The sequence below is a fragment of the Pan troglodytes genome, chromosome 23 (assembly GCF_028858775.2).
Source record: "Pan troglodytes isolate AG18354 chromosome 23, NHGRI_mPanTro3-v2.0_pri, whole genome shotgun sequence".
In the NCBI taxonomy this organism is placed as follows: Eukaryota; Metazoa; Chordata; class Mammalia; order Primates; family Hominidae; genus Pan; species Pan troglodytes.
The window spans coordinates 45786496-45812702 of NC_086016.1; the positions used below are offsets into that span (position 1 = coordinate 45786496).

General features: G+C 43.4%; 1 protein-coding gene and 1 long non-coding RNA gene across 19 annotated transcripts in view; one reads left to right on the forward strand and one right to left on the reverse strand.

Annotated features, from left to right (window-relative positions):
- The window catches only part of EFCAB6 (EF-hand calcium binding domain 6), a 283240-nt gene extending 261074 nt beyond the window's left edge, over window positions 1-22166 (reverse strand). For 4 of the 18 annotated variants that reach the window (XR_010155956.1, XR_010155963.1, XR_010155962.1 and 1 more), the window contains exons 1-2: window positions 21901-22166; window positions 18749-18885 (exon numbers count right to left, since the gene is read on the reverse strand). The gene's annotated coding sequence lies outside the window, so the exon portion shown is untranslated. The remainder of the gene's footprint in view (window positions 1-18748; window positions 18886-21900) is intronic. The other 14 variants (XR_010155955.1, XM_063807695.1, XM_016939335.4 and 11 more) reach the window with 10 other exon arrangements.
- On the forward strand, window positions 22155-25508 carry LOC107970264 (uncharacterized). Its single transcript, XR_001712746.4, has 2 exons — window positions 22155-22566; window positions 25278-25508. It is a non-coding gene; the product is annotated as an uncharacterized LOC107970264 (long non-coding RNA).
- The last annotated feature ends 699 nt before the right edge of the window (window positions 25509-26207 follow it).

Genomic DNA, 26207 nt, shown 5'->3' on the forward strand with positions numbered 1-26207 from the left:
TACCATAAGAGCCCTAGAGCCTCAGCAATCCCACACACATCCTTCTTGGGCTGGATTAATTTAACTGAATTGAATCTTTACAGAGGTAAACTTACAGAATTATACCGAAAAACATAGCTTGGTATGTGTTCACACAGTCAACACATATTTATTCAGTTCCTTTCTAGGAGTCTGGAGATCAATGAACAAAATAGGTAAACTCCTGGACCTTGTGGATCTTATACTGTAGAAATGGAAGGCAGGCAATAAACAAATTAATCATACAAGTGAATCAGATCTATGGAGACCAGTGGAGCAGAGAAGAATAGAAGACATTAAGCAAAGATCTAAAGGAGACCAAGAGGGGAACCATGCAGTTAGGAAGACAAGGAAGAAACAGGCGGCCAGATGAAGGACAGCCTTGCAGGCCAGTGTGAGGCTTGGCTCTTATTGTGATACCTGACATGTGAAACCTCTAGGGGGTTAGTGCAGAGGAGATGATCTGGCCTCTGGGTTAAAGGAATATCTCTGGCTGTATGTCACGAATAGGCTTACAGGTGCAAGGGAGGAAATGAAGACAAAAGTCTTCTGCAATAATCCGTGCAAGAGAAGACAGCGGCTCAGACCATGTGGTTTTTGTAAAAGTATTGAGAAGTGATCAGATTCCAGCCACATTCTGAAGGAGGAGTCCATCATACTCTGGTAGATTTGATTCAGCATGCAAAAGAAAGGTTGGATGGAATGACCATTACCTGAGATGGGAAAGACTGCAGGTAGAACAGGTTTACAGAAGATCAACACTTCCATTTTGGACATTCAAGTTTAAGATGCCTGTTGGGTATCCAAGTTGATATACTGAATAGGTCACTGAATACATGAGTTTGAGTTCAGGGGACAGATTGGGGCTGAAGATAAAAGTTTGAGAATCCCAGCACTTTGGGAGGCCAGGGTGGGCAGATTGCTCGAGCTCAAGAGTTCAAGACCAGCCTGGGCAATATGGCAAAACCCTGTCACTACAAAAATACAAAAATGAGCCAGGTGTGGTGGTGCACACCTATAGTCCCAGCTACGCAGGAGGCTGAGGTGGGAGGATCGCTTAAACCCGGCAGGTGGAGGTTGCAGTGAGCGGAGACCACACCACTGCACTTCAGCCTGGGTGATAGAAGTGAGACTGCCTCAAAAAAAAAAAAAAAAAAAGTTTCGGAATTGCCAACATATCATGTATATAAAGGCATGATATGAGATAGTCCCATCAAGAAAGTAGGTGTAAAAAAAGAAAAGGTCAAAGGGCTGAGCCTTGGGGTCCTCCAACGTTCACCGTTGAAGGAGATGAAGAAGAACCAGCAAAGGAGACTGAGAAAGACCAGAGGCCACAGTCCTAGAAACCATGAGAAGAATAAGTTCTAAGGAGGAGGGTTGATGGTGAGTGTCAAATGCCACAGTAATAAGGGCTTCGGTTTGAGTGACCCCTAAGGCACCGCCAAGGACCCTGATAGTAACAATGTTGGGGGAATCGTGGGGGAAAACCTGTCTAAGTGAGTTCCTGAACAATTCAGAGGAGAACGAGTGACAGTAAATAGAGACAGCAGTTTCAAAGAACTCTGCTGTAATGGGGAGAAACAGTAGAGCTGAGAGACAATGTGATGACTGGTCTCAGGAGACATTTCTTCAAGACGGGAGAATCAGCAGCATGTCTGAACACTCATGACGGCAATCTAGTAGCAGGGCAAAGAGAAACGCAGCAGGAGAGAAAGAAGAGCCTCGCTGGTTCCCACGGTTGGCCAATGGAGATGGGATCCCACGGACAAGTAGCAGGATGAGCCTTCATGGTGACAAAAGAGAAGCTGGAGAATGTGGATTCAGGTGTGGTGATGGGAGCCTGTGGCAGCTCCCTTCTGATTCTGCTTTCTCCTTGAACCAGGAAGTCAGGTCATCAGCAGCGAGTGAGGCTGGGAGAAGTGAGGCTCAGGATTGAGATCACAGGACACAGAATGAAACACTGTCTAGAAGAGAAGGCAAGTCGGGGAGTGGGAGAAGTGAAGTGACAGCCAGGGAACTGTAAGAGCCATCTGAGGTTCATGGACACGAACCTGTAGTTGTGTGTTTTTCTCCAGCCATGTTCAGCAGCATAGGTAGGCAAAAAGTTGGGTTTAATTTGGGCCAGGGTCTTGACAGGCAAGTGTGATACCACAAGTCAAGGGTGTGTGCAAGGGAAGTGGAGATGTGCACATCTTGGCCAGGAAGGAGCACCAAGAGTGATGGGAATTATCTGTGTAGCTGAAATAATAAAACAAGATTGAAGAAATTAAGAGACAAGAAACTCAGCCTGATGAGGAATTTTAAGAAGGCAAATACATTATCTAACTCAATTATTTATTGGGGACTTGCGGAGTCAAGAAATGTGCTAATATTTATGAAACTTATAGTTATCATTTAACTCTTCCCACCCCCAGTTATTCTTCTTCCCACATCATAGGTGAGGAAATTAATGTTCAGAGCAGGCCAGTGACTTGCCCTGGGCTACATGACTGCGGAACCCCAAGGCTGGAGACTAAGCCTCTCTCTTCCAGAACCAGGAGACATGCTCTTCCCCGACATCAAGTTCACATGGTTGTCAATGACAAAAGCTTTCCTGTCTCTTTTTACAAAATTAATAACACGTTCCTTAAGAGCAGCCGAAAGTCACTGGCTGCCCAGGGTTGTGTGACGGGGACACTCAGTCTCACGCATTACCCGACTCTCTAAGCACGTGGGGAACATCCACTGTTACTGCATTCCTTGTTGCAGTGATTGCTGATGCACAGAACCGTTCTCTTTATTTTACCCATAAATTCACTTCCTAATAACAATAAGGCATGCCAGGGCTTTGGCCTCATGCCTTATTACACCACCTGAGGAGTAAGATAATCGCCCGGAAATGCACTGCCTGTTGTGCATTTTATTACTTGAATACAAAGTGATTCAATTCAAGAAACACTTAGTTGAAGACAGCATGAAAAAAAAATAATCATATGAAAAGTAATTCCTCCTAATGCCACAGAGTACACTGCAGGGAGTACTCTTCCAGAGGGAGAATGGTCTGGATGACCTGTTGGGTCTCCTCTAGTTCTAACTTCTACCAATTGCGGGATCATAAAAGCTAGTGAGACTTCAATTACAATATGAAGATTCCAAAGGGCCAAATCTGGATCATTCTGAAAATGGAGCCTATTGGGTGTTCTACCTAAACATTCTTGGTATAAGCATTTTCTAAGCAACCATTCTCTCAACCATCCATTATTCAGCAAACACTGTAGGCCACTGTAGGCATTGGCTAGGGTCTAGGAAGAGAAAGAAATATAACCCACCCTGACCTTCTAGTCACTCACCATTTAACTCAGAATGTTAAAGAAAATGGCAATATGTTGCAAAAGGAAAGAACAAGGCATCCCCGCATCTCCAACTAACACTACCGTAGCCTGGAGAAATTCAGCATTGCTCTGTGGGGTACCCGTCTGGCTAGAGTGGGTGAGAGTGTGAACTCTATCACTCTATCTCCACGGTCAGATTAAAGACTTTTCCCAACAGACACCATCCATCGGTTCATCTGAAGGGGAGAAAGAGCTATTCCATTTGCAGATTCCTCAAGCAGAAACAACATGATTTGTTATTGTTATTAATACCATTGTTTTTAAATGCATTTATTTTCCATTTTTAAAAATGGATTTTCAAAGGGCCGTGAAAGCAAGCATATAGCTTTAAAACGGTGGTTCTCAAAAGTGTGGTGCCTGAACCAGCACTTTGAGACCTTTTTTCAGAAATGTACATTTCCAGGCTCCACCCAGACAAACTGACTCTCTGGGGGATGGGGCCCAGCCATCTGTATTTAATAAGCTTGAGACCAGTGCTTTAGAAGAACCTGAAGTTGATTGATAAGTATGAGTTTATAGGTTTTGCCTTTAAAGAGGTTCATGTGTAAAGTTTCCCACTTTATATCAAAATGAAGTTAAAAGCCAGCCGCAAACATTACGTTTAGGTCCTTCAACTAGCAATAACCGAGCATCTATTTTGCTGGGCACTGGGTGTTATCTCATTTAATCATCAACCATGTGACAACCTTGTGAGTTAGACACTATTATCCATATTTTTAGAGGTGGAAAAATTAAATGCCAGAGAGAAAAGGTCAAATTTACTCAGTAACAGTGAAGCCAAGACCCAAACTCCGGTGAATTTTATCCTTGGCTTTTTGTCCAATTGTGCCAGCATGTGTATGTGTGTATGCATTTGCCTACATGCATGTGAGTGATTTGTGTGTATTCGTATGTAAACAGATAAGAGTAATGAAGTTTTCATATATTTGATATGGCAGTAAGAAAATCTGTGTATCAATCCACAAGAATGGATAACTTGAGTTTGCAAAACGGTTTAACAATTCTGCAACCTACTCAAGAGAACATGTAGAAAATTAAAAGCAAGGCATCTACATACATTTCTAATCAAATATGAGGATTCCAGCGTTCGTGCCACCAACATTTGAAGACCAGTCCCGCCTCCCCCATTCCAGTCTCATACTGCCTTAATATCTTAGACAGACCCTACTGGCAACCCCTAGTCTATTGTTCTAAACATAGGAATTATAAGAATGCAAGTTGATTTACAAATATATTCCAAATGATAGGGTATCACAAAAAACAATTTAGCCAGTCATCTGAATTCAATTTAGCAGAAAAATCTGAGCTTATAAACTGACCTGCCTCCACAGCTAGGCAACACTATGGCCATGCATTTGGGACACAGTCTCCCTCCACCAAGGAGCTCCCCAGGCCCTGTACAGCCCCTTGCCCTGCCCGAACCTCATCTTCACAGACAGTCTACCCTCACACACTGTAAGACCCACCCCCACAAACCTAGAAATCAAATGAAAAACAACAAACTGCGGAAAGTGAATATATTTTAATGGAGTAGGATATCACTGCTATAACTGGTAACTAGAAAATATGTAGAAACATCAGAACATGTTTAGGACAATGTCAAGAGAACAAGTACAGTGGGGCATACACTATGAATACAACGATATAAAAATGTATTGCCACAAATAGACAGGGACTAGAAGATATGACAAAAATTGCTACCTGGGGACGATGGAGACATTGATCTTTTTATGTTAAATGTTCTTTAATAACCGTGTCATGGCATGTTCTAGACATCATGCCTACCAGTGCCCACTAGGCAGGACAGGAGCTGGCTCCTGCCCACATCTCCCCTCTCACGGCCCCATGGGTCCCTCGGCCCTGCTCCACCCCAGCCGATTCCTCTGCCTTGAGACTTCCTGGAATGTCACTTTCTGGAGAGGCTTCTCTGACCACCCTGCATCTTCCTTGCAGAGTCTCTCACACAGCCTGCACTTCTCCGGCACTGTACATACCCCAACTTCGCGTTACACTTTTAGTTGGGAAATTATGAACTCCATTATAAGCTCCATGAAATAAAAGGGTGTGTTTACACCACTCTACCCCCAGCCCCGAAGTACTCAGCACGTAACTGCTGCTCCAAATTACTGACAAATAAATGGTTTTCACAGCCCTGCCATTCAGACAGCACTCGCCTCCCAACACACACACACACACACACTACACACTCACCACATACTCTCACCATACACAGTCACCACACACAATACACACTCACCACACATACACCACACACACACACACCCCTTCATCACACACGTACCATACACAACTCACCCCCCACAGAAACACACACACCACACACAACTCACCCCCCACAGAAACACACACACCACAGACCACTTACCCCCCACAGACACACACACCACACACACAGAGTAGCACACATGCACACCACATGTCCTTCTACTCCTGTATTTTATTGATGAGTCTCTCTTTTTCCCACCATTCAGGGTAGAAGTTTCCACGCCATCCACAATTCCTCACTCATCCCTCTACTGAGAACTGGTGGCCAGTGTCAGCCAGGTTTCCTTAATGAACACCCTCGACCCCATGACTGTTCAATGTCTGTCTTCCCTGTCAGACTATTAATGCCGTGGGGGCCAGGGTCGGGTTTGATCATGTGCTCAGCACGTCAACCTCCAAAAAATGATGAATGTTAAGTTGAACTAAATTAAGTAATTGTGTTTTGTATTAGTTTACACTAGCATGAATGTCTTGCTGCCCCAAATACAGAGCCTAAAGAAAAAAGCTTATAGTGTTTTGTTTGTAATACTCCTTATCATGGATATAAAAGTCTAATTTCAGGAGCTATCTCAGAAATTCACTATTACCTCATGAATATCATCAGACCCACCACACCTGACGTGATGACAGACACAGATACGGCAACCGAGAAAAAACAAGTCGTGTCAGAAACACTGACCACAAGTGTGCTGTCAAACATCTCAAAACAGTTGCACTCGAAGCCTTTTAAAATGTAAGAGCTGCAGACAATTACGCTCTCTCCCAGCTCCTATAAGCAGACAAGGAGTGCTGAGCACATCCTATTTATAGTCAAGCCAAGTCCAAGCAAGTCCTCAGCTCCTGCAAAGTTGCAATGTTTTCCCAGCTTCAGGGTTCAGGAACTAGAAGTCTTGCTGCTGCTGCCACCTATCGCAGGAAATGTGAATCTAGGTTCAAGAAAAGCTGGATTGTCGAGTGGGCCCTGCTGTCTCGCAGTGACGTAGGTGGAATCATTCTCTGAACTCACTGCAGTTGTCTAGTATTTCCATTCATGCTGAGCACCAAATTAAGGTCATCCACTGTTAAAATGTATAAGCCAATGCTTGCTGATGTGATATATATGAGAATGCCTACAAAATTTTGGCACAGGAGTCAGCACTCAGTAAATGCTTGTTGCCTGGATGACGGACACAAACCAGATAGAAGTGGCAATGGTGACATGATCAACTTTTAAAGCACCTTTCTCTTGAGACCTGAAGCCCCACACAATGACCTGGCCGCCTACTGTGCAAAAGCTGTATCAGTGAGCACAGATGCTCAGGGAGGAGGAGCATCTCACCTGGCTTTGGTACTGCCTGAGAGGGTGCTGCTGCCTTTGGGAGCATTTGTTTTGGTGCTATTTCGTTTCATGCCCTTCAAGATAAAATATTTCTGACTTTGGGAATGCTGAAAAATAAGAGAGCAATGGGGTTAGCACAGATTGGCGGACAGATTTTCTTATTCGGCCTATGCAAGCTACAAGAATGGAGCCTTTGGGTTTGTCAAACAATCCAGCAATTTGCAAGCTACTGGAGAACTGTGTAGGAAACCTTAGGCAAATCATGTGAATTTCACACTAAATTGTAGGATTCTCAGGGGGAGAGATTTTATGTGACCACTGTACAAGCATCACTTCTCTTTTCATGTCTCAATCCAATACACACACACACATGCACACACACACACACACACCCCTACTGTGGTCCCTTCTGTCTTCCTCACAACAACTAGCATAATCATTTCAAATGTTGATCTCCTTGTGTTACTTCCTTGCTTAGAACACTCCAATTGCCTCCTAGTGCTCTTAGAACCAAGACCAAAGTCCTTGGTGTCTTTGTGGCTGCAGCACAGGCCCTCCCCTGCTTCTCTGCTGCCATCCTCCCCCGGCTCCCTCTGCCTCAACCACACTGGTAGTCCCTCAAATGTGCTCATTCCCAAGCAAGAGATTTTTTCTCTTCACCTGCTGTAACCTCTACTTAGACCACCTATTCCTCGCCCCTCTCTGACTAATGAATGCCTCTTTCTCCTAACAATCAATGGTTCTCACACTTGAGTGGACATCAGGATCACCTGGACAGCTTGTTAGAAACAGATTGCTGGGCCCACTCCAGATTCCCATTCCAGTCCTGGGTTGGGGTGGGGCCTAAGAATTTGCATTGCTGGCCAGGCACAGTGGCTCACACCTGTAATCCCAGCACTTCGGGAGGCCAAGGCAGGTGAATCACAAGGTCAGGAGTTCAAGACCAGCCTGGCCAAGATGGTGAAACCCCATCTCTACTAAAAATACAAAATTTAGCCAGGTGTGGCGGCGGGTGCCCATAATCCCAGTTACTTGGGAGGCGGAGGTTGCAGTGAGCCAAGATTGTGCCACTGCACTCCAGCCTGGGCAATAGAGCGAGACTCCATCTCAAAAAAAAAAAAGAATTTGCATTGCTGACCCGTTCCCAGGAGATGCTGGTGCTGCTGGGCAGCACATCACTCTGAGAACTGAGGCCCTAAATTTCAGTTCAAATGCCACTTCTTCAGGGAGCCTTCCTTGACACCTCATGCTAGGCTGGCTTCCCTTCCACACTTTCACAACGACCTCTGTTGTCCTTCATAGCCTTAGTCCAGTTTGTAATGATGTAGCTATTGGGATAAGTCTTTGATTAAGGCTTGTCTCCCACTAGACTTTCAGTTCCATAAAGACTAGAGCCAAGGCAACTGACATCATCACTACGTCTCCAGACCCGAGGCCAGTGACTGGTGTTCAGAGGTATTCAGAATGAACGCATGAGTGGATTTGCTTCAGCTGCTGAAGCTTGACAACACAAGGTAGACAATGCCTGCCTGTGGCCTCCTGCCTGGAGTCCTCTCTCTAATCAGTCAGCAAGTGATGTCAATTTTACTTGGAGAACACCTCTTAAATCTATCTTCTGCCTCTCTGCATCCCTGAGGTCACTGTCCAGTTCATGTGCACTCTTGAGATTACAGAAACAGCCTCTGATCACTTCTGGGTCTCCAACTTCACCTCTGATTCATCCTCCTCTGTTGCAGGATTTACCTTTCTACAGCACAGGCATAATTATGGTACTCCCTTGATAAAAATACACAATGCAGCTGGGAGCAGTGGCTCACACCTGTAATCCCAGCACTTTGGGAGGCCAAGGCTGGAGGATCGATTGCTTGAGGCCAAAAGTTCAAGACTAGCATGGGCAACATAGTGAGACCTCGTCTTTACAAAAAAAAAAAAAAAAAATTTTAATCAGCCAGGTAGGGTGGTGTGCCTGTAGTCCCAGGTGCTCAGGAGGCTGAGATGGGAGGATCACTTGAGCCCAGGAGTTCAAGGTTGCAGTGAGCTATGATCACACTGCTGCACTCCAGCCTGGGTAACAGAATGAGAATCTGTCTCCACACACACACACACACACACACACACACACACACACACAAACATGTACAATATCAAATTATACATGTGTTAAAATTTCATAGGATTATTCACCAAGGAAAAAGATATGCACACTGTTAAAAACTAGTGAAATGTGAATGAAGTCTTTAGTTAATATTGACTTTAGTTAAATTGATGTTGTACCAGTGTCAATTTCCCAGTTTCAATAATTACAGTTATTCTGTAAGATATTATCACTGGGAGATGTTGGAAGTGCACAGGAACACAGTACTAATTTTATAACTTTTATGTGAATCTAAAATTATTTCAAAATAAAGTTTTTTAAAAACATGCAATAGTCCGGTTCCAAAATGGCAGCATAGAAGCAAGCTGGCTTCACTCTCACCTGAAAACCAAAGTAAATATACAGTGCCGACATTATCATCAGGAATATCCCAGAACTCTCATATGAAGATGAAACAGATCTTGGGGCCACAGCTATGAGGGGACAGTAAAAGAATTCAACTTCCACATCCACAACGCCCCTCCCCCCATTCTGCCTGGCACCAAGCATGCAAGAAATTTTCCCTCAATTCACTGTTTCTACACTGGGAAAAGTGAGATTGAGGTGGACAACCAGCTTCTCCACCATCTTGGGTTCGCTGGCAGGAGACCTATCCCTGCCTTAATCCATCACAAGTGCCTGAAGGGAGAAACATCCCTGAGGACAGACAGAGGTAAAGAGGGGGAGGTGGGACTACCATCTCCAGCTCTTGAAAAACTGCTCTATAACTCAACAAAAGGAGACACCAAATCAGAGTGTATTTTCAGCAGTCACATGCTGTAGGAGGTTTGTCCTACTGGTCGCCTGGACACAAACCCTACCCAACCTTCCCACGCTGCTGGGACATCCCCTTTGGGACCTCCCCCATTCAGGAAGGTCAGCATTCCAAGCAGTTACTAGAGTCAAGGTGAACCTAAGCTCAAGGTACGAACAACTACAGCGGAAAAGGAGGCAGCAACCTAGCAGTAAAGAACCTCTAAGAAAATATACCCAATGAAAACAAGCAAGAAGTCCAGAGAAGACTGGAATAGATAACTTCAATGCAAAAACATAGATGTACATCCACAAAAAAGACAGCAGCAAACAGAGAATCATGATTTCCCCAAGCAAACAAAGCAAGGAATCAGTAACTGATCCTAATGAAACAGTGATATTTGAGCTGTCTATCCAAGAATTCAAAATAGCAATTTTAAGGAAACTCTGTGATTTCCAAGATAACACAGAAAATCGATTCAGAACTTTATCAGAGAAATTTAGCAGAGATTGAGATAAATTTTTTAAAAATCAAGTGGAAATCTTGGAACTGAGAAATACATTTGCTGAACTGAAAAATTCATTAACGGCTACCAACAGCAAAATGGATCAAGAAAAGGAAAGAAGCAGTTAACTTGAAGACAGGCTATTTGAAAACACACTCAGAGGAGAAAAATGAAAAAAAAGAATGAAAAGCAATGAAGATCACCTATAAGATATAGAAAATTTCCTCAAAAGATGAGATTTTTAAAAATGATTAGTATTCAAGGGAATTGAGCAAGAGCAAGGGGTACAAAGTTTATTCAAATAAATAATAACAGAAAACCTTCCAAGACTTGAGAAAGATATAAATATCCAGGTACACGAAGGTCAGAGAACAAACAGATTTGACCCAAATAAGACTATTCCAAGGCATATAATAAACTCCAAGTCAAGAACTAGAGAGAATCCTAAAAACGGCAAGAGGAAAAAAAACAAATAACATATAAAGGAGCTCCTATTCATCTGGCAACAGACTTCTTAACAGAAATCATATAGCCAGGAGGGAAGGGAACAAATTTTCAAAGTTCTAAAAGAAAAGAAAAAAACACTGTCATCCAAGAATATTATATCCAGCAAAGTTATCCTTCAAATATGAAGAACAGATGAAGTCTTTCCCAGACAAACAAAAGTTGAGATAATTCACCACCACCAGACCTGTCTTACAAGAAATGCCAAAGGAATTCAATCTGAAAGAAAGAAAACACTAACATTCAGAAAAAAAACAAAAGATATAAAACATGCTGGTAAAATTAAGTACACAGACAAACCTGGGATACTCTAATACTGGAATTGTGATGTGCAATCTACTCATAACTCTAGCATGAAGCCCAAAAGAGAAATCTCTTAAAAACAATAATAGCTACTACAACCTGTTGAGATAGGTAATATAAAAGTATGTAAATTGAGACAATTAAAAGTCAAAATGTGGAACAGATAGAATTAGTGTAGAGTTTTTTCATTTCTTGTTTGTTTATATTCTTTTTTCTGACCTAAGATGAGCTGTCATCTTTTTAAAATAATTTGTTATATCTATAAGATGTTTCGGTAAGCCTCATGGTAACTATAATGCAAAAACCTAAAAAGCAATGGATTAAAACATATTACCAGAGAAAATCAACCACAAGGGAAGACAGTAAGAAAGGAAGGAAGGGACGACTTAAAACAAACAGAAAAAAGCAACAAAATGGCAACAGTAAGTTCTTACTCATCAACAATAACACTGAATGTTCATTGACTCGGTTCTCCAATTAAAAAGCATAGAGTGGCTGAATGGATTAAGAAACAACACCCAACAATATGCTGCCTATAAGAAACCCACTTCACCTATAAAGACTCGTATAGACTGAAAGTGAAGGGATGGAAAGGATATTCCATGCAAATGAAAACCAAAATAAGAGCAGGAATAGCTTTACTTGTATCAGATAAAATAGACTACAAATCAAAGATTATCAAGCAGTGTGAAAAAGAGGTGAGATGTCCCCTGAACTGACAAGAGGCTGTGTGCTGCTACATCCTGCAACCAGCACTGACATCCCACTGCCATCATCACCATGCCCAAGAGAAAAGTTGAATAGGACATGAAAGAAGATAAAACCAGCTGGGTGGCTCACGCCTGTAATCCCAGCACTTTGGAGGCCAAGGCGGGTGGATCACCTGAGGTCAGGAGTTCAAGACCAGCCTGACCAACATGGCGAAACCCTATCTCTACTAAAACTATGAAAAATTAGCCAGGCATGGTGGGGAGTGCCTGTAATCCCAGCTACTCAGGGAGGCTGAAGCAGGAGAATTGCTTGAACCCAGGAGGCAGAGGTTGCAGTGAGCCTAGATCATGCCACTGCACTTCATCCTGGGTGACAGAGCAAGACTATCTCAAAAAAAAAAAAAAGATAAAACCAAGATGAAGGACAAATCACAGAGATCTGCAAGCTTGTCTGCTAAACCTGCTCCTCCAAAGCCAGAGCCCAAGCCTAAAAGGGCCCCTACAAAGAAGAGAGAGAAGGTACACAAAGGGAAAAAGGGAAAAGCTGATATTGGCAAGGAGGAGAATAACCCTGCACAACATGCAGATGCCAAAACAGACCGGGCACAGAAAGCTGAATGTGTTGGAGATGCCAAGTGAAGTGTGTGCATTTTTAATAACTGTGTACCTCTGATGACTGTACAGTTTGAAATACTATTTTTAATCAAGTTTTATAAAAATGCAGAAGCTATATTGTTAGCACACAGAACACTTCATTGTTGTCTTTTGGGGAAGGAGCCTATGTCACTAATAGAATGTCTTCAAAACTAGACTGATGTGGAAAAAACACCTTTCTCTTCTAGTTTTGAGAGACTTCCTCTTGGCTCCCACAAGGAGGGATTTCCTGGCTTTGACACACATAGCCACTTTAGCATGAAAGCCTTAAGGAGGGGAAAACAAATTTATTTTTATGTCCTCTTTTCTCTTTCCACCTTCAGCATACACTTAACTCCCTTAAACCGAGATACCTGTTGGGACCTGACCCTCAATAATTGATTATCAGCGTGTCAGGCAATCTGGACTTTCCAGTGAAACCACTGAGATGGTGCCCCTCAAAAGAGCAGCGGTTCTCTTTCTGGGTTGTGGATCTTTAGACAAATTCTCCCATTTTCATTTCACTTCCTGAAAGTCATGCTTGGGTCATGAAAAGTTGTTCAACCCTCACTCTAAACTTTCCCTGTTCAGAGCATCAAATGAAAACTTCATAGGGTTTGATAGGGGCTTTCTGATTTTTGGTAGTCCGTTGAAGAAGGGAGTTTGAAAGTTGTTAAATACTGTTAATGATTGTCTGCCCATGTCCTGCTGAAATACCGTGATTGGTTATGGAAAGTATCTTTAATAAAGCTGGGTATAGTTTGGCTTGGGAAAAAAATCAAAACCTATCAATAAAGAAAAAGAAGGTCACTATATAATGATAAAGGGATCAATTCAGCAAGAGGATATAACAATTATAAATATATATGCACACCATGCCAGAGCTCACAAAGACCTGAAGTTAAACATTACTAGATCTAAAAGGAGAGACAGATTGCAATACAATAATATTAGGATATTTCAAAACGCTTCACTCTCGGTAATGAATAGATCATCCACATAGAAAGTCAACAAAGAAACACTGCCATTAAACTACAGACTAGACTTAATAGGGCTAACTGATATTTACAGAACATTTCACCCACTGCTTCAGAATACGCATTTCATTTCCTTTTTCTTTCTTTAGAGATGGGGTCCTGCTGTATTGCCCAGATTGGACTCAAAACTCCTGGGCTCAAGTGATCTTCCCTTCAGCCTCCCAAGTATCTAGGATTATAGACACGCACCACTGTATCCAGCTATAATACATATTCTTTTCATCAGCACATGGAATATTCTCCAGAATAGACCACATCTTAGGCCACAAAACAAGTCTCAACAAATTCAAAAAAGTAGAAATCATATCAAGTATCTTTTATGATCACAATGGAATAAAACTATAAATCAATAACAAAAGGAACCTCAGAAACTCACAAACACATGGAAATTAAACAACACACTCCTGAATGACCGATGAATCAATGAAAAAATTAAGAAGGACATTTTTAAATTTCTTGAAATAAATGAAATGGAAATCCAACACACCAAAGTCTATGGGCTACAGCAAAAGCAGTACTAAGAAGGAAGTTTATAATAATAAATGCCTATGTCAAAAAAAATAGAAAGACTTCAAAAAAACAACCTAATGATGCACTTCAAGGAGCTAGAAAAGCCAGAACAAAGCAAACCCAAAAGTAGTAGAAGGAAAGATATTATAAAGGTCAGTGACTGGACACGGTGGCTCACACCTGTAATCCCAGCACTTTGGGAGGCTGAGGTGGAGGATTGCTTGAGGCCAGGAGTTCAAAACCAGCCTGGGCAATATGGCAAGATCCCATTTCTACAAAAATTTTTTAAAAATTAGCTGGGAATGGTGGTGGCACGCACCTGTAGTCCTAGCTACTTAGGAAGCTGAGGCAGGATTGCTTGAGCTCAGCAGTTTGAGGCTGCAGTGAGCTATGATCCTGCTACTGCACTTCAGCCTGGGCAACAGAGCCCTGTCTCAAAAAAAAAAAAATCAGAGGATAAATAAACACAATTGAGACAAGAAAAAATACAGAGAATCAATGAAACATGATTTGGTTTTTTGAAAAGATAAAGTCAACAAACCTTTGGTTAGACTAAGAAAAAAAGAGAGAAGACCCAAGTTGGAAGAGAAGAAGTCAAATTAGCCTTGTTCACAGATGACATGATCTTATATTTAGAAAAATACCAAACACTCCACCAAAAACCTGTTAGAACTGATAAGTTCAGTAAAGTTGCAGAATGCAAAGTCAACATTCAAAAATTGGTGGCATTTATACATACCAACAGCAAACAAACTGAAAAAGAAAGCAAGGAAGCAAACCCATTTACAATAGCTATAGAGAATATAAAATACCTAAGAATCAATTTAACCAACGAAATGAAAGATTGATACAAGGAAAACTATAAAACACCAATGAAAGAAATTGAAGAGGACACCAAAAAACAGAAAGGTATTTCATGCTCATGGATTGAAAGAATTAATATTGTTAAAATGGCAATACTACCTAAAGCAATTTACAGATTCAGTGTGATGTGATACATATACCCAATGGAATATTATCCAGCCATAAAAAAGAATAAAATTCTGCCATTTGTAGCAACATGGATAGAACTGGAGGTCCTTATGTGACATTCTGATTAAAAAATGAGATAAGCCAAGCACCAAAAAGAAGAATGTTGCATGTTCTCACTCATATGGAGGAGCTCAAAAAGTGGATTTCACAAAGATAGAGTAAATTGGTGGTTAGCACAGGCCAGGAAAGGTAGAGGGGAGGAGAGGATGAAGAGAGGTTGATTAATGGGTACAAATAAATGGTCTGATAGAAGAAATAACACCTAGTGTTAGACAGATCAGTAAGGTGACTATAGATTACAATAACCTATTGTACATTTCAAAATAGCTAGAAAAGAAGAATTTGAATTGTTCTAACATAAAGAAAAGACAAATATCTCAGGTGATGGATATCCCAAGTATACTGATTTGATCTTTACAAATTATATGAATGTATTAAATTATCCCATGTACCCTGGAGCTATGTACATGGATTATGCATCAATAAAAATAAATAAAATTTCTTTTAAGAAAGAAAAATAGGGCTGGGAGCAGTGGCTTATGCCTGTAATCCCAACATTTTGGGAGGCCGAGGTGGGCAGATCACTTGAGGCCAGGAGTTCGAGACTAGCCTGGCCAACATGACAAAATCCTGACTCTACTAAAAATACAAAAACTTAGCTGGGTGTGGTGGTGAGTGCCTGTAATCCCAGCTACTCGGGAGGCTAAGGTACAAGAATCGCTTGAACCCACGAGGTGAAAGTTGCAGTGAGCCGAGATCATACCACTGCACTCCAGCCTGGGTGATCGAGTGAGACTATCTCAAAAGAAAAGAGAGGAGAGGAGAGGGGAGGGGAGGGGAGGGGAAGGGAAGGGAAGGGAAAAAAGAGAAGAAGCAATGCTTCTCCAGGGCATAAAGACTGAAATTCAATTTTTTTTTTTTTGAGAGGAGGTCTCACGCTGGAATGCAGTGGTGCAATCTTGGCTCACTGCAGCCTCACCTTCAGGGCTCAAGTGATCCTTGCACCTTAGCCTCAGCCTCCTGAATAACTGGGACTGCAGGTGCATGCCACCACATCTGCCTAATTTTTGTAGAGGCAGGGTTTCACCATGTTACCCAGGCTGGTCTCGAACTTCTGGGCTCAAGTGATTCTCCCACCTCAGCCTCCCGAAGTGTTGGGATTACAGGTATGAGCCACCGCACCAGGCCTGAAATTCAAACTCTTAATTGTGGGGTAGAAGGTCATTCATATAATTAACCACCTGGCTTCAGGTGATCCTTCCAGACGCCATTACCTCCAGGCATGCTACGTTCTTACCCAGTGCTCCCAACACACCACGTAGTTCCTCACTTCTGAGCTTTGGTTCATGCCTGTGCTAGAATTTCCTTCATTCTTTTGCACCTGGCACACTTCAATTAATCTTTCAAAACTGAGGGTATATCCCCTTCCTTCAGGAGACCTTCCTATTGTCCTTAAACAAAATTAATCATGCCTTTACAAAGAACTTAAGTCTTATAGGTGTGCTTTGCTAATTGTTTCATTTAATAAAGAAAAGAACCAAAAGATAAAAGCCACTCGTAATTCCATCACTTTGCTGTGGGGCTGCAGATGTGGTGGGTAAAATATGAAGTAAAAGTTCTAATATTCTCCCATCTGTTCCTCTAGTCCTACCTCAATTTTCACTTTGATTCTCTGCTTCCAGACCTTTATGTTGGCCCCTGCTAGACAATAAGTCCCTCCAGTGGACTCCACTTACCCTTTTACACTCAACATGGCATAGCATGCAGTAAGCACCCCATTAAACTTTGCTCTTGATGGACCACAGTTATCAACACTATGACTGCAAGGGATAGAAGCTTAGGCTAATTTTACCCTTGATTTTGAAAGCTAAACAAGGTTCTGAGTATGACCAAGGCACTGTGAGGAGTTCTGTAGCTCACCCCTGACTTTACACCATCCTCAGCTGAGGTTTTCAAAATAAAGAGAATTTTGAGACATTAATGAATGTGATTACTTCAGAACTTGGTGAGGTAGAAATTGGCAAGGATCATAAAAACTAATACCCCCAAAATAAGCATCAAGTCACAGACCATCAAATACACTTCTTAACCAATGGGAAAAACACAATTAGAAGGCTATCTCACTGATATATTTGTTTATTTGCCAGAGAAGTATTGATGTCCAGTTTTAAACACGTGCTATTTATATCAGAATCATAACAAAAGTGCCATCCATCTGCCTTGGCATCCAGAGAAAACATAATTCAACACAAGAGTAAAAAGTGTGCACAGCCAAATAGAAATGGCACCAGAAGCAAAAATTGCTGGAACTGTATCATGGAGGGGGGTGTGGAAATTATCACTCGACTAAATTGGAAAAAATTGTAAGCAACACAAAAGGTTTTGGCAGTTAAATCCAAACACTTGAGAAAAATCTTCTTGACTATACTGATATCAAATGGACTGTTATATTTTGGGACATATCAACTATCAAGTTCCCTTTATAGCCTTCCACACACTTCCATATATACATTGGCCATTTACTGAGCATCTACATTCTTGGACGGTGGAAAAATCAAAACCTTTGATGTCAAGCAGGCATAGGGTCAAACTGGCTCCACTATCCACCACAACAACTTGCAAGTTAATTAACCTCCTCCTGACTCAGTTTCCTCATTTGAAAAAGGGAGATACAGTTGTCGTCCATATCCATGGGTTCCACATCCACGGATTCAACAGTGGATTGAAAATATTCAGGAAAAATATGGATGTTGATGTCTGTACTGAATATGTATGGACTTTTTTCCTTGTCTCAATGATATGGTATAATGATTTCCATAGCATTTACATTGTATTAGGTATTGTAAGTAATCAAGAGATAATTTAAAGCATATGGGAGGATTATGTAGGTTATATGCAAATACTATACCATTTTATATAAGGGACTTGAACATCCATGAATCTAGGTATCTTCGAGTGGGTGCTGAAACGAATCTCCCACAGATACTGAGGGACAACTGGAGTATCTCTCCTTTAAGCAAGTATTCTTAACATGGAATCACGGTCCATGTGTGTGCTTTTATAGCCCTACAGACTTACTGACATGCAAAACTGTGTGTGAGATGATTTTTCTAGAGCACTTCTCGAAAGGCAGGTGACCCCAAAATGGTAAATGCCACTGCTCCAAAGGTGTAGATGGATCACAGGTGATATTCGTGAAGTGCCTGGCACACAGTGAACTTTAGCTATTTGGTAGCTGTTATTTTTAGGTCCCGAGGATATACAGAAAGATAAATCAGACAGAGCATTGGGCAAAAAAACAAAACAAAACAAAAAAAACAGCTATACGGTTATAGGTGTCACCTGAGAATATCAGAATAAAATAACAGAGAAAAAACAAAAAGTGAGTCCAGAAAAAAACCCAGCAGGAAGAACTGGCAGGATGGAAACACCAGGAGTGCCAAGGCAGTGAGATGACCACTGCCTGGGGATCCCCAGTGCTTAGGCAGGGGTTGGCATATGGCAGATGCTCAATGAATAGTTGCTAAGTAAATGAGCAAACAAATGACTGAAACCAACCCAGGATGCAGGATAACACCATTTACAACGTCCCAGGGGAAAAACTACATTCAGAAGGTGTTATTGAAAACTTACTATTCAGAAATCTTCAATCTCAAATATTCAGTTCAAATGCTAAAGTCCACATTCTCTCCCTGAAGAGTGAGGACATTAAGCCCGCACTTTTGTCATTGGGCAGTAATCTAGGCCCTTCCAATCCTCTGTGATGAGCCCTGTGAGAAATTTATTTTAGAAACAGGTTAGACCTATTTTTCCAGATGAATCAAAAGGCCTTATTTCCCTGGAAAAAAAATAAATTTTATTAGCTTCTATTTTTTTACTTTTATTTTTCCATGAGTTGACAAGAAGCTCCCAGCTAAATTTCCAGCCCAACTTTATTAACCGTTATAGATGATCTGAGTATTCCTTCTTTCTGATACCTTCCTATTCTGTCTATATTTTTAATGATTCTGATTTACATGTTTCTATTTTATCACATTGTAGTTATTCTTACAAGTCATCTCAAAGCCTTGGCAGGACTTGTAGAGTATATAAATATTTGAGAGTGATAGCATACTCATCAAGAACACAGGTTATTATCAGGCAGTCCTGGAGTTGGAGCCATACTCACTACCATTTATCAGCTTTGTTAAGTCCCTTAACCTCTCTGTGTCCCTGTTGCCTTTTGTTTTGTTTTTTTGTTTGGTTTTGGTTTTGTCTGTTTTGAGATGGAGTTTTACTCTTGTTGCCTAGGCTGGAGTGCAATGGTGTGACCTCGGCTCACTGCAACCTCCACCTCCCAGGTTCAAGAGATTCTCTTGCCTCAGCTTCTGGAGTAGCTGGGATTACAGGTGCCTGCCACCATGCCTGGCTAATTTTTTGTATTAGTAGAGATGGGGTCTCACCACGTTGGCCAGACTGGTCTCGAACTCCTGACCTCAGGTGATCCAACCGCCTCGGCCTCCCAAAGTGCTGGGATTACAGGCATGAGCCACCGCGCCCAGCCTGTTTTGTTTTTTGAGACAGGGTCTCATTCTGTCGCCCAGGCTGGAGTGCAGTGGCATCATCATGGCTCACTGCAACCTAAAACTCTTGGGTTCAAGTGATCCTCCCATCTCGGCCTCCTGAGTAGCTGGAAGTACAGGCACATGCCACCATAGATATGGGGGGGTCTCACTTTGTTGCCTGGGCTGGTCTCAAACTCCTGGCCTCAAGCGATCCTCCTGCCTCAGCCTCCCAAAGTGGTAGGATTACAGGCATAAGCCACCACACCCAACTTGTACTTTTTCATAGCCAACTTGTGAGGACTAAATTTAAAAAGTATGAGGGACCAAACTGTGCTTGGCACACAGTAAGTGTTCAATTAGTATTAGCCAGTAGTAGTATTAGTAGTTGCTGTAGTAGAAATAGAAGTAGTAAAACTGTGGACAAATAGACGGAAAGAAAAAGTAACAAATGGTACCTGAAACAAAGTAAACAAAATAGCAGTGAAAGATCAAAACCAAAAGTAGAAAATGAAGCTTTTAGTACTGAAAGGGTATCATATTCATGTTATCTCTATTCACAGTTTTCTCAAACCTGTCTCAGTTGTTAACAACTGCCTTGTTAACAACCAGTGGCCTCTCACCAGATTCCTGATCTGGGCAGGCACCAGGCTACTAAACATCCTCATGGAGCTGGTTCTGTCTCCAGGTGCCAGTCAGGTGCAGAGATCAGAGCATGGGTGCTATAGAGATCTCTGTACAAGGAGAAGAGGTAGATAGCTGGAACAGGGCAGTTTTTCCCTGGAGAGCGAAATTTACAGTCTCAGGTAAGCACTTCTTGATAAATATCTATGATCACCTATCATGAACCAAGCATTAAAATAAGCATAGAGGAAAAAGGGAAAGCATAGATAACTAAAATAAAATCCTCATCCTCAAAGGATCTTGCAATAAGACTGGATAGGAGGCAAATGTCTTCACATATAATCAAAGGGGCCATTTCTGACTCACTTTCATATCCCCAGAACTTAGCCAAGTAAACGTTTGCTGAATTGAAGGCAATGGATAAAAGACATGAACTGTAGTGTATGAAAGTAGAATTGATTTACAGCATTTCTGTTAAGGCCACCCATTTAGGAACACATATTAAATTAGGCCAAGGCGGGCGGATCACTTGAGGTCAGGAGTTTGAAACCAACCTGGCCAACATGGTGAAATCCCGTCTGTACTAAAAATACAAAAATTAGCTGGGCGTGGTGGCAGGCGCCTGTAATCCCAGCTACTTGGGACACCGAGGCACGAGAATCGCTTGAACCCGGGAGGCGGAGGTTGCAGTGAGCTGGGATCGCTGCACTCCAGCCTGGGTGACAGAGGAAGACTCCATCAGGAAAGAAAAGGAGAGGGGAGGGGAGGGAAGAGGAGGGGAGCGGAGGGGAAGGGGAGGGGAGGAGAGAGGAGGGGAGGAAGGGAAGAAAGGGGAAGGGAAGGGAGGGGAGGGGAGGGAGAAAAGAAAAGAAAAGAAAAGAGTCCTCTTAACAGGGGCAAGACATCCTGAAAGGCAAAGATTTGGAGAGAAAGGAAGGGAGTAGAGAGAGGGGTGATTTGGACAACCTTCAAGTAAGCCCTATACAGATGTATACCTCACAAAGTGCTTCCAAACAAAATTTCTGAGGGAGGCAGGGGTAATTATGTGCAGGCTGTGGGAGAAGAGTGTAAAAGAGCAGAGATTTTGCCGTGAGACAGAAATGAGTTTGAATTCTGGCTCAGAAACTTCCTATGATAGTTGTGTGACTTTGGAAAAGCCCCTTCACCCCACAGGTTTCAAGTCCTCGTCTGTCTACAGGAGGGAGTCAATCATGACATTCACAAGACCGCTGTGGGCACAAATGAAATCAGGGGCATGAGACATGTTGTAAACTGGAGAGATTTAGGGCGTTTCCACACACATTTCCCAGCTGATTCTCACAGAGAGGCAGGGAAGAAGACGTCACCACCGTCAGCGTTGTTTATCGTTCTTCTCCACATATCAGGTAAGCTACGGGAACAGGGGCCCTACTGTTCCCCACAGGGCCCCAGGGCCTACAACATGCCTGGCACAAGCAGACGCGCCATGAACACCTGAATAAACGAATCACCACCCCTTCGTCCCTGGGGGTGGGCAGCAGCGCCGGCCTTCTCAGGGCAGTGAGACCCACGGAGCTGCCCGCCCGCCCGGCCCCTCCTCGGCCTGTCGCACGCGCGTAGCCACCCCGAATACAGCCTTACCGGGGACCCCTCCTCGATTCTCCGCCTAGCTGGGCCGGCACCCGCGTGCGCGGACCCCAAGCCGCGGGGTCTCAGAGGGGCTGCCCATTCGGCGTCTCTAGGACGCTGTTGCCCGAGAGACGACGGCAGTCGCTGACTGGAGAATGAGCCTACGCGCCTGGCAAGAAGCGGAGCTGTGATTGGTCAATTGGAGAGAAACGAGGAGGGGGCGGGGCCAGGTCAGTCCCGCGCCTCCGCTCCCGGAAGAAATTTCCGCCGGAAGTCCCGTTCTCTGGGGAGCGGGAACCCTGGCGACCCGTGTCATGGGAGCGGGTTTCTGTTACGTGGGCTTTAGCGCGAGCTGGGCGGTCGGCCCGGTCCCACCGAACTGCATAGGGCCGTGTAGCCGGGGGAAGTCAGCCCCCTGCTCTGAGAAGCAGACTCTGCATCTGTAAAAGGCTAAGCGTGCCCACTGGGGCCTGTGGTCAGGATTGGCTGCAGTGAGGTCCGCAAAGCCCCTACCGCATCCTGCGCCTTCGTTAGGGTGAGCAGTCATGAGGACTCGCATTGTGCCACCACGTAGCGGGTCTCACTGGGTCCGCTTGTCTGCTCGAGGAGACAGCCCGTGAGGACGGGAGCTGGCCTGCTTTGCCCAGGCTGTAACCTCAGCCTCCGCCCATACCCACAGTAAGCATCCATTCCATTGATATTCGCTAAATGAGTGAATTATTACTAAGACAGAGGGCCGAGTGGAAGCGCCATAAATCATGTGAGTGAATGTAATTGTTGTCGCTGACCCTATGGAGCACTTCCCTTGCCAGGCACTCACCCATCCTAGGTATGTACTTTACATGTAATTGTCATCTTCATTTGTCTTCACAACAACCCTGTGAGGTGGGTGCTGTGGTTACTCCCATTTTACAGATAGGTAACTGAGGCACACAGAGCATTTTGTTCAAGGACACACTGCCAGTCAGGGGTAGGAGCAGAATGAGAACCTATGGAGCTTGCTCTTAGGCACCCTGCCACACTGCTCACTGTGGGAGAGAAGCAGCCAGGCAGACGTGTGCAGCTTGGAACTCCCTGCACACATGGCTGCGGCAGGTCAATTAGGTGCCCTGGTGTGTGCTGCAAAGATGGATACTATGCGGTCCCTGCTGGGCACTCTGACTGTACTTCACTGGGCAGCTAGTTTTCCTGTTCACCAAGAGAATTCTTTCCCATGGCTTGTCTCAGACCTCCCGCACTCACTACTTCCTCACCTGACTCAATGACCACGGGTCTTATCCCATTGAGAAAATGGAATGCATAAGAATGGAATGCACTCCTTCACAATCACTTTGGCATTCATCGCCTCTTTTCCTCTTGCCCCAAAAGAGGGTCTCTTACAGAGGCCAGTCCCTCTAACTGTGTCGTGGATCCCTCCCCATTTGCCTTCTTTATTACAGGCAGTGCTCTAAGTGTGGTCTGGGAATCCCTGGGGATCCTGAGACCCTTTCAGACTGTCCATGGGGCCAAAAAATACTTTCATAACACTTAAGACTTTACTTGCTTTTTCATTGTTTTTCTCTCGTAAGTATATGGGGGGATTTTCCAGAAGCTACATGATGTGTGATATTGCAACAAATTGAATGCAAAAGAAGATAAGAGATCCAGCGGTCTTGTACTAAGCCAGATGTTAAAGAGATTTGCAAAAATAGAAAACTGCCCCTCTTTTCACTTTTTTGGAAAGTGTGATTTTTCATTAGAGAACGTTAACATCTAATGGGTTTATTATTTTTAATGAGTTAATAAATTTTTTATCGATTGTATTTTCTAACATGGTAAATATTTATAGATATAAACATAAATAAAAGTTTTTTGGGATCCTCAATACTTTTTAAGAGTGTGAATGGATCCTGAGGCCAAAAAGTTTGGTCCTGGGATCAAAAGGGCTTCAGTTATTCCCTCTCTCATGATAGCCAAGAGTCTCATTCTTTCTCTTTCTCTCTTTCCCTCCTTGGAACATGCTCTAGTATCTCACATCTTTAAAAAAAAAAATAGATGATCTTCTGGTTTCCACCCCATTTCTCTGCTCCTCTTTAACCTGCTTCTCAGTAGAGTTGTCTATACATGCTGTCTTTCAGTTACCAAATTTCCCAGAAGCGTGACTCTCATTGCCTGGTAACTGGCATTCTCACAAATACTTCTTCTATACTTGGCCGTACATTACTTGACCTCTTAGTAGCATTCAGCCCAGTTGATCACTCCTTTCTGCCTGAAATACTTCAGGCTTCTCTAATACCACACCAACTACTCAATTCTTGGGCCCCACTGGTGACTTCCCTCCTCTGTGTGGCCTTTGGATGTTAGGGCCCCTCTGACCCTGTCGTAGGTCCTGCTGTTATGCTTCTCACCAGCCTTGACCCCTCTACTGGAATGTACTGGAGATCACTCAGACTTAAGCCATCCATATTGCCCTTGATCCACTCACCTATTACTTTTTTTTTTTTTTTTTTTCCAAGACGGAGTCTTGCTCTGTCGCCCAGACTGGACTGCAATGGTGCGATCTCGACTCACTGCAACCTCCACCTCCCAGGTTTCAGCAATTCTCTGCCTCAGCCTCCCAAGTAGCTGGAATTACAGGCATGAGCCACCATGTCCAGCTAATTTTTGTATTTTTAGTAAAGACAGGGTTTCACCATGTTGGCCAGGCTCGTCTTGAACTCCTGACCTCGTGATCCACCTGCCTCGGCCTCCCAAAGTGCTGGGATTACAGGTGTGAGCTACTGTGCCTGCCCGCACTCACCTATTCCAAGGCAATGCTCAAACTAGGAAGCCTTGTTGTTATCCCTCAATGATCACTACCTCATACCCCATATCTAGTGCTTCAGCAAGTCCTGTCGATTCTAACACCAGAATATGTACATGGTATCAATCTCATCCATTCTCTCCAAGTTCCCCTGCACTACCTTGCCTTAAAAGCCTTCTTATGCTAAAAATAAAAATCTTTCAAACAGCATGCAGGGCCACTGGGACCATCCTACAACCTCAACCTCATTCTCCCCCCAGGATCACTATGGTCACAAAGCCCAGAAGCCAGCTTGAATGGGGCTCCTGCTGGCCAGAATAATGAAGGACAGTAAAAGAAATAGGAGTCATGAGTCCAGGCCCAGGAGCGATGGACAGATAGAATAAATGCAGGACAAGGGAGGGCACGTGCTTGCAGTAGCAGGCCTAGGGACAAATGGTCATGCAGGAGGACTAGAGCTGAAAAACCATCATGTTGCAACCACTGAGTGAAGATTGATTCAGGCAAGGATCATTCACGGGTGCTTCATCTCGGGGTTGTTTGGATGGGGAGCAGGATATTTGCATTGTTTTAAAGGATAGTCCCACAGATCACTTATTACTTACAGGAGAAAAAGTAGTCATAATACAAAAGAAAAATGGACAATGCTTGGACACCATAATAAAAATTAACACTACCAACAAGGAGCATGGACATTGTGTGGCTTCAGATGTAATGTGAAGGACAACCTCCGTTGAAAAGGGCAACTGCTGTAGTATTCTAATCTGGAATGCATCACCTAATCCTATCATAAGAAGACATTAGGAAAAAAAAATAAAGATAATTCCATTTTTTAATGGTTTTTGGTGTTTTGTTTGTTTGTTTGTGACAGTCTCGCTGTGTTGCCCAGGCTGGAGTGTAGTGATGCGATCTCAGCTCACTGCACCCTCCACCTACTGGGTTCAAGCGATGCTGCTGCCTCACCCTCCCAAGCAGCTGGGATTACGGGCACACACCACCACGCCCAGCTAATTTTTGTATTTTTAGTAGAGATAGGGTTTCACCATGTTGGCCAGGCTGGTCTTGAACTCCTGATCTCAAGTGATCTGCCTGCCTTAGCCTCCCAAAGTGCTGGGATTACAGGCATGAGCCACTGTGCCCAGCCTGTAACTTACTTTCAAATGCTTCTGAAAAAATTATGTATTGATAGATAGCAAATAATAAAGCAATTGGGGCAAAACGTGCACAGTTTAAGTGGATCTGAGAAAGGGAGTTGTATTAGATAGGGCTGCGGTAACAAATTTCCACAGACTGGGCAGCTTGGACAACAGAAATGTATTGTCTCACAGTCCTGGAAGCATCTTCAATCCAAAAGAACCTGAGGGATAATTTTAGGTGATAAACCCTGGCCAATGTCTGGCTGTGTGGGCAAACATGGAATTCTAGTAGGGAATACCTTAATGTCTTTTGCACTGGCCTGCTCTCAACAGTGAAGCAGGCCAGGCACGGTGGCTCACGCCTGTAATCCCAGCACTTTGGGAGGCTGTGGCAGGAGGAT